Consider the following 12,618-nt stretch of genomic DNA (forward strand, 5'->3'; position numbering starts at 1 on the left):
GCTGTACACTACGTGCAAGCTCAATAACTGCTTCAATAGTTAATTTACTGAGAATGATTAGTTCTTTTTGAAGCAAGCTTTATGAAAGTTGGGAAGGTTTAGTTTTTTTTCACCCAGTTTTATAAATGAACTTTTTTTCTGTAGGTTCACATTTCCATCATATACTTAGGAAAACAATATCTTTTGTTCTTACAATAACAAATAAAGGCCCTACAAGAATATGTAAATGACATTCATTAAAAGCAGAAAACATAAGGCTCACAACAAAGGAAGCACTTTTGTGAATCATGTTTTGTCACTTTACAGTACAAACTCCATTGTTCTGAACCGGGCCATGCTGTGGTCACACCAGAGACAGTTTATAAACTCGCAACCAAGGTAACTTTAATCTGTTCATGTTGTGTGGTCCAAGCCCCTAGCTTAATTCGAGTCATTCAGGGCTTCGTATGGTGAATGATAGGTACTCATAATCATCACTTGTTCATCAACAGCTCGAATAGAGGGGAGGTTTCATCCCCTCACCCTCGATCTTAGAGTTGGAGTGATGGCGTCAACCTGGGCGACAGATACCACCAGTTGCAGGTGTAATTCTTTGCTTCCACCTGCCCTTAATGGTGCAGGCTCTATGTGGCAGGCTCGCATGGTTCCCAAAGCTGCCGCAACGCAGTGCCACTTTGCTATAGATGCCATCACTTACGTGCTGAATTGCTTTGCAATGTGACTCGAGCTGATGGCTATGGCACCTTTTGTGCATCTGCTGCATTATTTCTGAGACAGTTGAAGTATGAGGGTGCGATGACAATGTCAAACAAGTTTTTAAGTGCGAGCAGGCAGTTTTGTTTACAAAAGAACAATCAAAAGGCATGTATGCTTTACAAGCAGTAGCACAACATAAGAAAGTAGGCCTTACCACTACTAGACAGTGGCAATTCTAATTTTGAATCGATGTACAGGCATATGTGCACAAAACACTTTGATGGCTCGCACATTGTCGCTTCCTGTGATTCCAATTTCAAAGGCTGTGTTAGCAAAAAATATAGAGCTAGTGAAGCACCTCAGTGTTACTTTCTTCGTCGTTAGACAGTCAATCCAGAAGAGTAGCGTGTGCAGTAATTATTTATTCATCTCCTGTTAAAATACTTTTCACGGTTTAACCGAAAATTGAACAGCTATGATTAAACAAACGCTAAAAGTACGCACACTCAGAGAGGACACAGACAAGTGCTTACTAGCAACTGAAAATTTTATTTCGAAGCGAACACTAATAAATACATCACACGCATGTATGTCATTCACGACTTTCCCTGTCATCATCAACAAGGTGATATAACAAAATATGCACTCCCATAATCGATGGCACACAACCAGAAACAAACACGTGTCAAGAACTAAGAAAAGAAAAGGTAAAACAGAAAAAAAAAGTCGTCATTGTTGCGGTGATGGAGTGTGTCTTCTCATATGGCTCACTTGCTGTATCCTGTTGTTGCAGTGCTCGCCTTGAAGACCAGGCAAACTCTCTGGGCAAACACCTCCAACGGGTGTCTAGCTCGTCGCATTACACTGAGGCTTCAAATGCTTCAAAACAAAAATATAAAACAAACTAGAGCAGAAATGTACAAAATAGGAAGCATATAATGAACCTTTTTGTCTTCCTAAACTAATGACATTTCTTAATTGCTGCAAAAGTCCGCCCCATGCTCTGGTCATGTTGTATATTAAATGCCTACCTGCCGAAACGCAAAGCACCCTACTTTCCCTCTACATAGCTATGTTTATTTTATTTTATTTATTCATACTTCAGACTACAAAACGTGGTCCAAGCAGGACGGGCAATCAGGAATCACAAAAACAGAGGACTAAGATTGATCACGAACGTAATAAATAACAAAGTGAGTAAGATGAGGAAATATATACAGTGCTACATCAACAAATATACACTATGAGACAAACATACATACTATGCAGGGCGGTCACACTCGGACAAAATGTTCCACTCAGACACTGTTCGCGGAAAAAAGGAAAATTTATATGTATCTGTTCTAGCAAAATATGGTGTAAAAGTGTTTGGTTGGTGATGTCGTGTATATCTGGTTGACAAAGGGGTTAAATACAATGAAGGGTCAATCGCAACTCTATGGTTAAGCAAGGAACTCAGGAAGTCTAAGCGCAGTTGCCTTCTTTTAGACTGAAGTAGTGGAATGTTGTTAGCTGACATTAGTTCAGATGGAGAATCCGTGTGACGAAATTTAGAATATATAAAGCGAACTGCTTTTCTCTGAATTCTTTCCAATTTGTCTATGTTACATATGGTGTAGGAATCCCACACTACGCATGCGTACTCCAATTTTGGTCGAATGTAGGATTGATAACACAGAAGTTTTACACTTGGTGGTGAATTGCGGAGCTTGTGTCTCAGGAAGCATAATTTTCTGAAAGCAGATGCACAAATGTTTTCAATGTGTGAATTCCAAGACAGGTTAGCAGTGAACGTAACACCTAGATATTTGTAGTTATTGACCTGTTTAAGTGTAGATGAACCAAGGGAGTAAGCATAGTGAAGAGGATATTTTTTTCGAGTTATACACATGGAAACTGTTTTTTCTGTATTTACAATCATACCCCATTTGTTGCACCATTTGTATATGTAGTCTAGATTTTTGTGTAGCTCTATTTGATCATGTTTGTTATGAATTTCACGAAATAAAACACAGTCGTCTGCGAACAAACGAATCTGGACGGTTGGCTTAATTACATATACAATATCATTTATGTAACACAAGAATAGCAAGGGCCCCAATACACTGCCTTGGGGCACACCCGACGTGACTGGCAAAAGACTCGAATTTTGACCCTCGATGGCGACGTACTGCACCCGATTATTCAGGTATTCAGCTACCCATGCGACCAATACCTTCAGAAGACCTATTTTATTTAATTTGTAGATTAATTTTTCATGAGGAACTTTATCGAAGGCCTTACAAAAGTCTAGAAAAACGGTGTCTATCTGAATGTTGTCATTGAGAGCGCTGGCAAATGCATGCGTAACGGTAACAAGCTGTGTCACGGTCGAATACTTTTTTCTAAACCCGTGCTGGAAATGTGTTAGTATAGAGTGTGTTTCAAGAAATTCTGTAATCTGGTTCGCTATAATGTGTTCTATTAGTTTACAGCATGAGGAAGTTAGCGATATTGGCCTGTAATTAGGTACTGATAATCTGTCGCCTTTTTTAAAGATAGGCGCCACTCGGGCCATTTTCCAGTCACGCGGCAAAGTTGCTGTTGACAGGGAAGCATGGAAGATTATAAAGAGGAATTTGCCAACGCATTCGGCATAACGTCGGAGAAAGGCATTGGGCAGTTCGTCAGGACCGCAACTCTTTTTCGTATTTAGGTTTACAAGCATGGAAACCAAGCCAGCATATGAAATGAAATTGACCTCGAATGGTTGAGATGACGCTACAGAAAACGTAGATGCTCCGTAAACAATAAACACGCTATAAAAGTATGTGTTGAAATGATTTGCAATGTCGCCAGGATTTGTAACTATGCGGCTGTCAAGTACAATCTTTGAAATGGGTTTCTTCCTATCTTTAAGATAATTCCAGAACTTGGAAGGATCATTCTTTATAAAGTTGGGCATTAAGGTTTTAAAGTAGTATTCTTTTGAGCGATGCATTTTTTCAGCAAGGATTCTTTGGTGCTCCTTGATAACTGCGCACTGCGCATGCTGCTTCCTTAGCCGTTTAACTTTTCTTTTTAGTTTAACAATTTCATGCGTCATCCATTGCGTACGTTTATGCGTTCGTTTGGGTTTGCTAGGGATAAAGTTATTAATACAGTATTGGCACGTCTCAACAAATTTTTCCCAAAGAGCGCACGTGCCTAAAGCGTCATCGTTAAATTCTGCAAGTACAGCTTCCATGTATTCTATTACACGGTCATCATCAGCTCTCGAATAATCCCTAAAATACTGCATGGGTGATTTTTGGTGGCTACTGCATTGAAACAGAGGAATTGTCACGCTTACAAGTTCATGATCTGAAAGCCCCTGTTCCACGACTACAGTATATCCTGAAAAAGCACGTTTTACGAATACCAAATCTAGGATAGAGCTTGCATGTCCTTGCACGCGTGTTGGTTGCCTGACTATTTGAGTTAGATCGTGAGCGAGCATAATATCAAATAAAGTGTTAGCATTTTTACTGAACTGGGAACAGGTCAGCCCCTCCCATCCCAGTCTACACTTGGCAAATTTAGGTCTCCTACCAAAAAGATTTGCTTATTAAAAAACCTTGACATATGTTCTTTCAGAAAAGTTAGGTACTCCGGGATCACATCTGGAGGCCTGTAACATGCGTACAAGATAAAGCTATGTCCCCAGCAGGACAATTGTACGCACAAGCATTCAAGAATGCCAACATCAGCAGCAATCGTTGCTTCGATATCTGGTTTGACTAGGATGGTTACTCCCCCTCCTCTGGCAGATTGGTCTTTTCGATACACGTTGTAACAGGGGGGAAATACCTCGTCATCACTAATCTCCTCTCGCAACCACGTCTCCGTTATCGCCGCAATATGGGGATCATACTGCATAAGCATACTTTCCAAGGAATCTATTTTATTAGTGACACTGCGCAAGTTTATGTTAACTAGTCTAAGTTCTTTTCGTTTGTGTTCCCGCTATTTTTACACAACCTAGCTTTGTTTTTATAGGGAGGGGTGACAGAAGGCATTTGGTCTGTATTACATTCCTCAGTTATGATTGTCGCGGCTTGTGGCTTCGCGTATTTGGCCGACGGATTTCGGTTTTTACGGTATTTCTGGCATCGTTTTTTGGAACGGGCGCTATATCATTTTTGTCTTCGTCCCAGACGTATTCCTTCTTGTTGATATATAGCTTGTTGTACACTAGCGAGGCTTTATCGCCATTATCTCGATTCGTTTTACAGCTCCGCCATAGTTTTCTTCCGATTTCCCGTACTCTTACAGAGAAATCCTCCCCAATAGAAAAATCTGTCTTTTAGTTTGAAAATCACGGGCCTGACCTTGCCGGGTGATGGCCGCCCCAGTCTATGGATACGCTCAATAGTCACCGGATCTAGCTCAAGAATGTCCTTTATTATATCATTGTTCACAGTGGACTCTAGCAACTCGTTTTTCTCTTCTTCCAATTCAGGTAGTCCGTAAACAATGATATTGGACCTTCTGCTTTGGTTTTCAAGATCATCAATCCTTGCTTCAAGATTCGCAATCTGTTGCTGACATGACGTGACCTTTATTTCTAGGCTGGCTAATGAATCTAATTTTTTTTCTATATCGGTGAAGCGTTTTTCCTTAATTTCCTTGATGTCAGTTGCAATTTCGCTAAGTTGCTTTGCTATTTGTTCTAGAGTAGGGCCGGGGTTAGTCTCAATATCGCCACTTAGCAGAAGGATCCTCCTAACAGATAACGCCACATAAAACAATATGCAACATATTCTGCAACCGAACAACCGTGGGCACGGCAACATCACCAAGAATGGATCGCTAGAACGAAAGCACCTTCCGTATCGTTTGCTTACCTGTACAAAATACAGGAAGGGATTAGATGCGACCCACATGGTGGTGATGCCGCCGTACCCAGTGCCAGCCCAGTCCTCGGGAGTGCCTTTTATAGCCGAACCAGCAGATGACGTCCCCCAGCTACTGGTCACGTGGTGATGTGGTGGTATCTTGCTTTAGAAAACTGATGGGCTTGTCCACGATAAAGCCTGGAGATTGTCAGTCGGTTTGTGGCAGTCGGAAACGTTCCACCCATGCGACAGCGCAACTTTCGTCGCACCAGCGCACATTTCGTTGATGTGCACCAGGCCAAATATCTGTACAAAATACAGGAAGGGATTAGATGCGACCCACATGGTGGTGATGCCGCCGTACCCAGTCTCGCATCTGGAGGCCTGTAACATGCGTACAAGATAAAGCTATGTCCCCAGCAGGACAATTGTACGCACAAGCATTCATGGTTCTCAGGCGAGTTGCCTGCTTCTTGGAAAGAAGCTATCGTCATTACAATTTCGAAAGAAGGCAAGGACTCATCCTGCGCGGCGAGTTACAGGCCAATTGCTCTGACAAGTTGCTTTTGCAAACTCTTTGAGAAAATGATAAATAGGTGACTGATACTCTTCCTCGAAGCAGTCTACTTGACCCATACCAATGCGGGTTTCGAGAAGGAAGATCCACGATCAACCATCTAGTACGTATCGAGGCACAGATCCGAGACCTTTCATGCACAAACAATTCTTCCTCTCTGTGTTCCTCAATATCAAAAAGGCATACAATACTACATAGCACTTTGGTAATTAAGAGACCTGTATCATCTCGGTGTGCATGGTGGAATGTTTACTATAAGCAAAAGTTGCTTGTTTAATCGGACGTTCCGTGTGCAGGTGGGTAATTAGTTGTCTCAAACATTTGTGCAAGAGATGGGAGTGTCGCAGGGTGGTGTGCGTGGTTGTGCTCTGTTTAATAAGATAAATTCCTTGCGCCTTTGAATCCCACAAAATATGTTTTGTTGCACATATGTCGACGATGTGCATATTGGTTTTAAATCATGCGATCTTTTATTGTGTGAGCGGTAGGTCCAGCTAGGCCACAACAAGATGAAAAAATGGACAGAAAAGAATGGCTTCAGCTTAATGCCAAAAGAAAGCACCTGTGCCATTTTTTTCCGTGAGTAGGTGAGGAGTGCCATGCTGAAGGATGATGTCATAGAGTAGGAAATCTGCGATGTCTGTTGCGTAGCTGGTTGGTAGGGCTTGAGTAATTGCATACCGAGTGGCATAATCCGTAGCTACTGCGATCCGTGCCCATTTGTTTCCCGTTGCCAATGTTGGGAAAGGACCTAACAAATCCAAACCCACGTGATGAAACGGCGCGGCTGGGACTTCAATAGGTTGAAGGTGACCGGCAGGGAGTGACGTAGGCTTCTTCCGACGCTGGCACAGGTCACATGCTGCACCGTAGCGGCGAACAGAACGATAAAGGCCCTTCCAGAATACCCGTCGGCGTAGGTGATCATAGGCTCTGGAGACACTTAGATGTCCGGCAGTTGGGGCGTTGTGAAGTTCTTGCAAGATGTCCTTGCGCAGATGACGTGGGACGATGAGCAAAAAAGTTCTGCCCCATTGGGCTGTAAGTTGCGGCGGTACAAAACTTTGTCTTGAAGAAAAAATAGGCTCAGAGAGGGTCTTTATGGCCGGATTAAAGACGGTCAATCATCCATAGCAGCGATGGATCTCGGCGTTGTTTGTCGGCTATTTGCACATAATCTGTTCTGGCTAGGATGTTGGCATCAGCTTCCAACTCGGAGGAGTCGGGTGGATCAACAGGGTGTCGAGATAAGCAGTCCGCATCGCTGAGAAGCTTGTCAGACTTGTACACTACACAGAACGTGTACTCCTGCAATTGCAATGCCCATCGCCCAAGTCCTCCTGTGGGATTCTTAAAGGTTGACAGCCAGCAGAGCACATGGTGGTCTGTGATGACTGCGAATGTGCGTCCATATAGGTACGGACGAAATTTTGCGATAGCCCAGATGATAGTCGGGCACTCTCACTTAGTAATTGAATAGTTCCTTTCCGACTGAGAAAGTAGGTGGCTGGCGTACACTACCACACGGTTTGTGCCGTTCTGCATTTGTGCGAGTATTGCCCCTATGCCATGGCCACTTGCGTCGGTGCGTAGCTTTGTTCGAGTGGCTGGGTCAAAATGAGCCAACACAGGTGGAGATGTGAGCGCAGAAATCGACACGAAGGAATGTTCTTGGTCATCACGCCAGGAAAAAGCCACGTTCTTTTTGAGGAGATTCGTGAGGGGCCGAGCAATTTCCGCAATGTTGCTGACAAAGCGGCGGAAATATGAACAGAGTCCCAAAAAGCTGGGGACCTCTTCCGTGGAACATGGGACTGGAAACTCGCGCACAGCGCGGACTTTATCAGGGTCGGGTCGTACACCAGCAGCGTCAACAAGGTGGCCAAGTAGCTTTATCTGACGGTGCCCAAAGGAAAGGTGCACTTAGACGCGTTAAGCTGGAGGGAGGCCAGCACAGCGAAAAACGTCAAGGATGGCCGACAGACGTGGAAGATGGCTTTCAAAGGTTGGCGAAAAAACGATGACATCGTCTAGATAGCACAGGCACGTCGACCATTTAAAACCGCGAACGAGGGGGTTCATAATGCGTTCAAAAGTTGCTGGCGCATTGCTCAACCCAAAAGGCATGTCTTTAAATTGATAAAGCCCGTCTGGTGTTATGAATGCCGTCTTCTCGCAGTCATCGACTGAAATTTGCCAATATCCAGATCGTAGGACCAGGGAAGAGAAATACTTGGCACCATGAAGGCAGTCACGCGCACCATCAATTCGAGGTAGAGGATAGACATACTTTTTGGTTATTCGATTGAGATGGCGATAGTCGATCTTGGCCACATCCACGAAAGTCATCAGCATCCCGAAGTACTCGGGAGCATCTACGGATGTCCCTTTTGACAAGTGGCTCCGGCTCTTTGAGGTGAAAACTGCGGCCGCAGCATGGACGGAGCGAGACAAGCTGTGCTACTTCGCAGTTGAGCTATGTTTTAGCAGACATGTGTGTCAGAGAAGAGAGCTAAGGAGACACAAATCCAAGATCTGGTGTGATGAGGAAGTTAAGAGAGCCACAGTAAGATGTCAGGAAGCCTCTAGGGAACACAGGTGTGCTAAACAGGAGGGTGAAAGCGAAGATGATGTCTAAAGAAAATGGGATAACTTTTTGATTTCTCTACCTCCTTCTGGATTATTTGGCGCTCTGAATGAGACACACGGCGAGGGCGCTTATGAAGGGGACTGGTGCCGCCAGTGTCGATACGGTGGGCTACGACGCTCATGCGGCCCAAGGAACGGTCGTCAATATCAAAAATGTCAAGGTAAGAAAATAGAAGACCACAGAGCGCTTCAACTTGGGACGGCGACAGGTCGTTTGATAAGAGCGCGGCTGGCGACCCTGAGGCGACGGCGAGCGGCTGGACCAGGTTAGCTGGGTGACGACATTGGCGTAGGATGGTTCGGAGCGTTGAGTAGAACGGCTAGATGGCAGGTCTTGAAGGTGGTCATCGAAAAACGAGGTGGTGAATACTGCCCACGATTCTGTTGGTAGTCGTCTAGAAAACATTGCCAGAAAGGCCATCTGTTGCGGCAGTGGTGGGAAATGTGGCCAACGCGATGGCAAGAGAAGCATATCGGTCGATCATCTTGTCTGCACCACTCAGATGGATTTCGGTAGCGTGATGAGAACCGTGGGACCGATGTGGCAGCAGCAACAAGTGGGGTGGCGTGGTAGTGAGCGTTAGGATTTATGGGGTGCGGTGTGTGGCTGGAGTTTTGGGGTACTAAGACGCCCATGTTGGCAGACTTATCACACAACAGCCTGAATAAAAGATATTGGGGCCGAGTCATCAGGCACAGGGGGTTGATAAGCGGAAGGAGCCATAGCTTCCAGCTCCTGGCGGACAATTCTTGTGATGTTTGGAGGATTCACAAATGGACGTGGTGCCACAGGATCCTCACAGAAAGAACTCGCAGCGGTGTTCGAGAGTCGGGAAAAATGTTGCGCGATTCTCCTGCTTTTGGCTTGTTTGAACCGCCGACATTCACTGACAATTGAGTCAATGGTGGTACAGTTCCTGCATATCAGAATGTTGAAGGCATCGTCAACTATGCCTTTCAACACATTGCTGACCTTGTCTAGTTCGGTCATGTCTTTGCCAGCCTTCCGACACAAGGCGAGCACGTCTCGGATATAGGTGACGTACGACTTGGTGGAAGATTGAACCCGTGATGCGAGTTCCTGCCTGGCTGCCATTTGTCAAGCAACTGACCGGTGGAACAAGTCATGGAGCTACTGCTTGCACACATCCCAACTCGTCAGGTCTTCTTCGTGCGTCTCGTACTAGGTGCGTGCAGTACTTCGTAGGTAAAAGATGATGTTGGCTTAGCATAAGCGTCTCATCCCACCTGTATTGCTTGCCGACGCGCTCGTATAAGGTGAGCCACTCGTCAACGTCAGTTGTGCCGGTGCTGCAAAATGTACCTGGATCAGGAAGATGGGAAGGAATCACAGGTGACGATCCAGGCGTAGATTGAACGGACGGCGCACTGCCTTCAGACATCGTGGCTGGACGAAGCCGACGTTCGCTACAGAGATCCAGAGTCGGATTGTTACCCAGCACTTCCACCAAAAATATTTAACGGGGAGTATTTAATAAGTGAACGCCGGGTGGGCTAATACTGCACACAGTATGCAAGGATGCAGGACAAGAGGGCAGTCCAGACATAGCTCCACAACATCATCTTCATTCCGTCTGCGTCGTTTCTGCACCCGTGCTTGAGGTACCTTTTTATACCCATGACAATATCACACATTAAGTACTTCAAAAATAAATGCAAAAAACAATAAACATCCTAAAAGTATTGTCACACACTACATGGGGCAGTGACAAGAAGTGTCCAATAGATCTGTACAAAATCTTGATTTGCCCTGTAGTCTAAGCAAGTGCATTAATTTTTCAGTCTGCCACACCAAGTGCTTTGCAGATGCTTCATCCTGTCCATCATCTAAGCATTCGCCTATCTACGGGTGCCTTTTGCACCAGCCCTGTAGAAAGCCTCAACATCGAGTGAATGGTCGCTTCATCTGCAGAGGTCCTATTTATCATTTGCATATTTTCTGAAGGTTAAAGCAAATAAAAAGCATCCTTCACACTCAAATGTCAGTGACTTGTCCACTTTTAACTGCCTTTCACTATGACAGCCCTACGCACTCCGGGAGAGGGTCCTTGCCGAGCAAATGGGCGTGCCCATTTTAAAACACTGTTTGGCGGCCTGTGCTGCGAATCTCCCGCCGTAGCAGTGGCAGCTGATTGTGACGTGTCCTTCATAGAGGTTTCAAAACGCGCTCCCCTTGCACATATCTATACATGCTTTTTTGAACTTCTCCAAATTCCACACTTCTGTGTCGCACGCAGCCGTCGGCCCATTCTTTTCAGATGTTGGCTTTTCAGATACAAACATCTTCACAGCAGAAGCATACGTGATACTTGCAGCCATAAAACATATTAAACAACTGAAGCTACAAAAAGCAGTAATATATACTGATTCCCTGAGTTTAGCAAAAGCCTTAAGAACAATGAAAAACCACAAAAACCCTGTCCTTAGCCCCGTGTACATGGACGCGACGGGGGCGAGCTTAGTTGAGTGGCGGGTTCAGCTTAGCTCGACGCGCCCGAGTTTATATGAACTCGCACGGACGAGTTGAGGTGAGTGGTGATCGCAGCGACGCTTTGCGTCGAGGCGAGCCGAAAGCCCATTTTCCGGTACCGGTTTCCGCTCCTCTAAGCCTGCGCTCTCGCCGCTGTGGGCTGCGGTTGTTTACGCAGTTGTCGCTCCGCCACCGCGATGGCTGTCTTGGTATTTTTTCTCAGTTTGCACCAGCTGAACTTTATGGTTGTGTAGGTGTCTTGGCTAACACTGCAAAACGCGGTGACAGAAGTGGTTCTGTTGCGACACAGCGCTCGCCGCAGGCGTATCCGCAGCCTGACACACCGTCCTCTGTTCACCCCTGGCTGGTCTCTCCAGGAATTCGCCGTACCGAATATAAATAATATTTTCTCGCGTAAAACAAAAATTCGTACTAAACTTACAGAAATAAATATCGTTTCTGCACCCTTTGAAATGATCCAAAGTGTATATTTTTTATATGGAGCGCCACACAGACCGATAAGTGCCTGAACATTAACAATATTGCAAATTTTTCAAAGTTCATGTGCCAGCGCTTCCAAACTACTGTCTTCACGACTCGTGTTTTCCCCCACTTACCGTCAACAATGCAAGCAAGCTATGCAGCTGCGTTGTCTCTGGAAAAGTTGAAAAGCTGTAAAAATTTCTGACTTTGGTCAAGAACACTGCATTGCTTTTCCGCAAAGCACATTAACATACACTAGTGGTGAATTCGTTTTAACAAGGAAATGCGGTTCTTTTCCTACCGACTAGAATCGTTTTACCGTGCTGCGTCTAATATTTCACTTTTTCGAAGTTTCGTCGCAACCTAACTGCCACCATATTTAAGAAATCAAATTTTTCTTTACAAAATTGGTTCCAAAACTGAACAGTGTAGTAAAGTGACCAACCATTACTTTTTAGAGTGTAATCGTAGATGGTATAGCGTACTGTCTGGGATATTTGGCATGGAATGACCCTCATCTCCTCCAAAACCCGAACACTAAACCCGAAAAAACGTTCGAAATGCCTAAGTCCATTCAGGGATTCATGAAACACGAATTAAAAAGAGCGAAACCAACCCTGGACTACGCTTTTCCTCTGGGGGAAATTACATGTATTGGTAAAGGCACTTAATTTTTGTGATAAAGTCAATTTACACCACTTGCAAAAAAACCCAAAACAAAACTTACAAAGAATAAAATACCCGAAAGTATTTGCCTTTTCATAGTAGAACCTGGCTGTGAACGCAAAATAAATGCAAGCGTAGTTGGAATGCTGCGCATTAGTAGACAATTCTGTGAATTTACGCAAATGTATTCTGATGGCGAG

The 12,618-nt window shown here is 44.7% G+C and overlaps 1 protein-coding gene across 4 annotated transcripts in view; it reads left to right on the forward strand.

The window, feature by feature from the left end:
• LOC119164059 (uncharacterized) overlaps positions 1 to 12,618 on the forward strand; it is a 236,684-nt gene that overhangs the window by 166,740 nt on the left and 57,326 nt on the right. The window lies entirely within an intron of this gene.

The sequence above is a fragment of the Rhipicephalus microplus genome, chromosome 8, assembly GCF_043290135.1.
Source record: "Rhipicephalus microplus isolate Deutch F79 chromosome 8, USDA_Rmic, whole genome shotgun sequence".
NCBI classification, from domain to species: domain Eukaryota; kingdom Metazoa; phylum Arthropoda; class Arachnida; order Ixodida; family Ixodidae; genus Rhipicephalus; species Rhipicephalus microplus.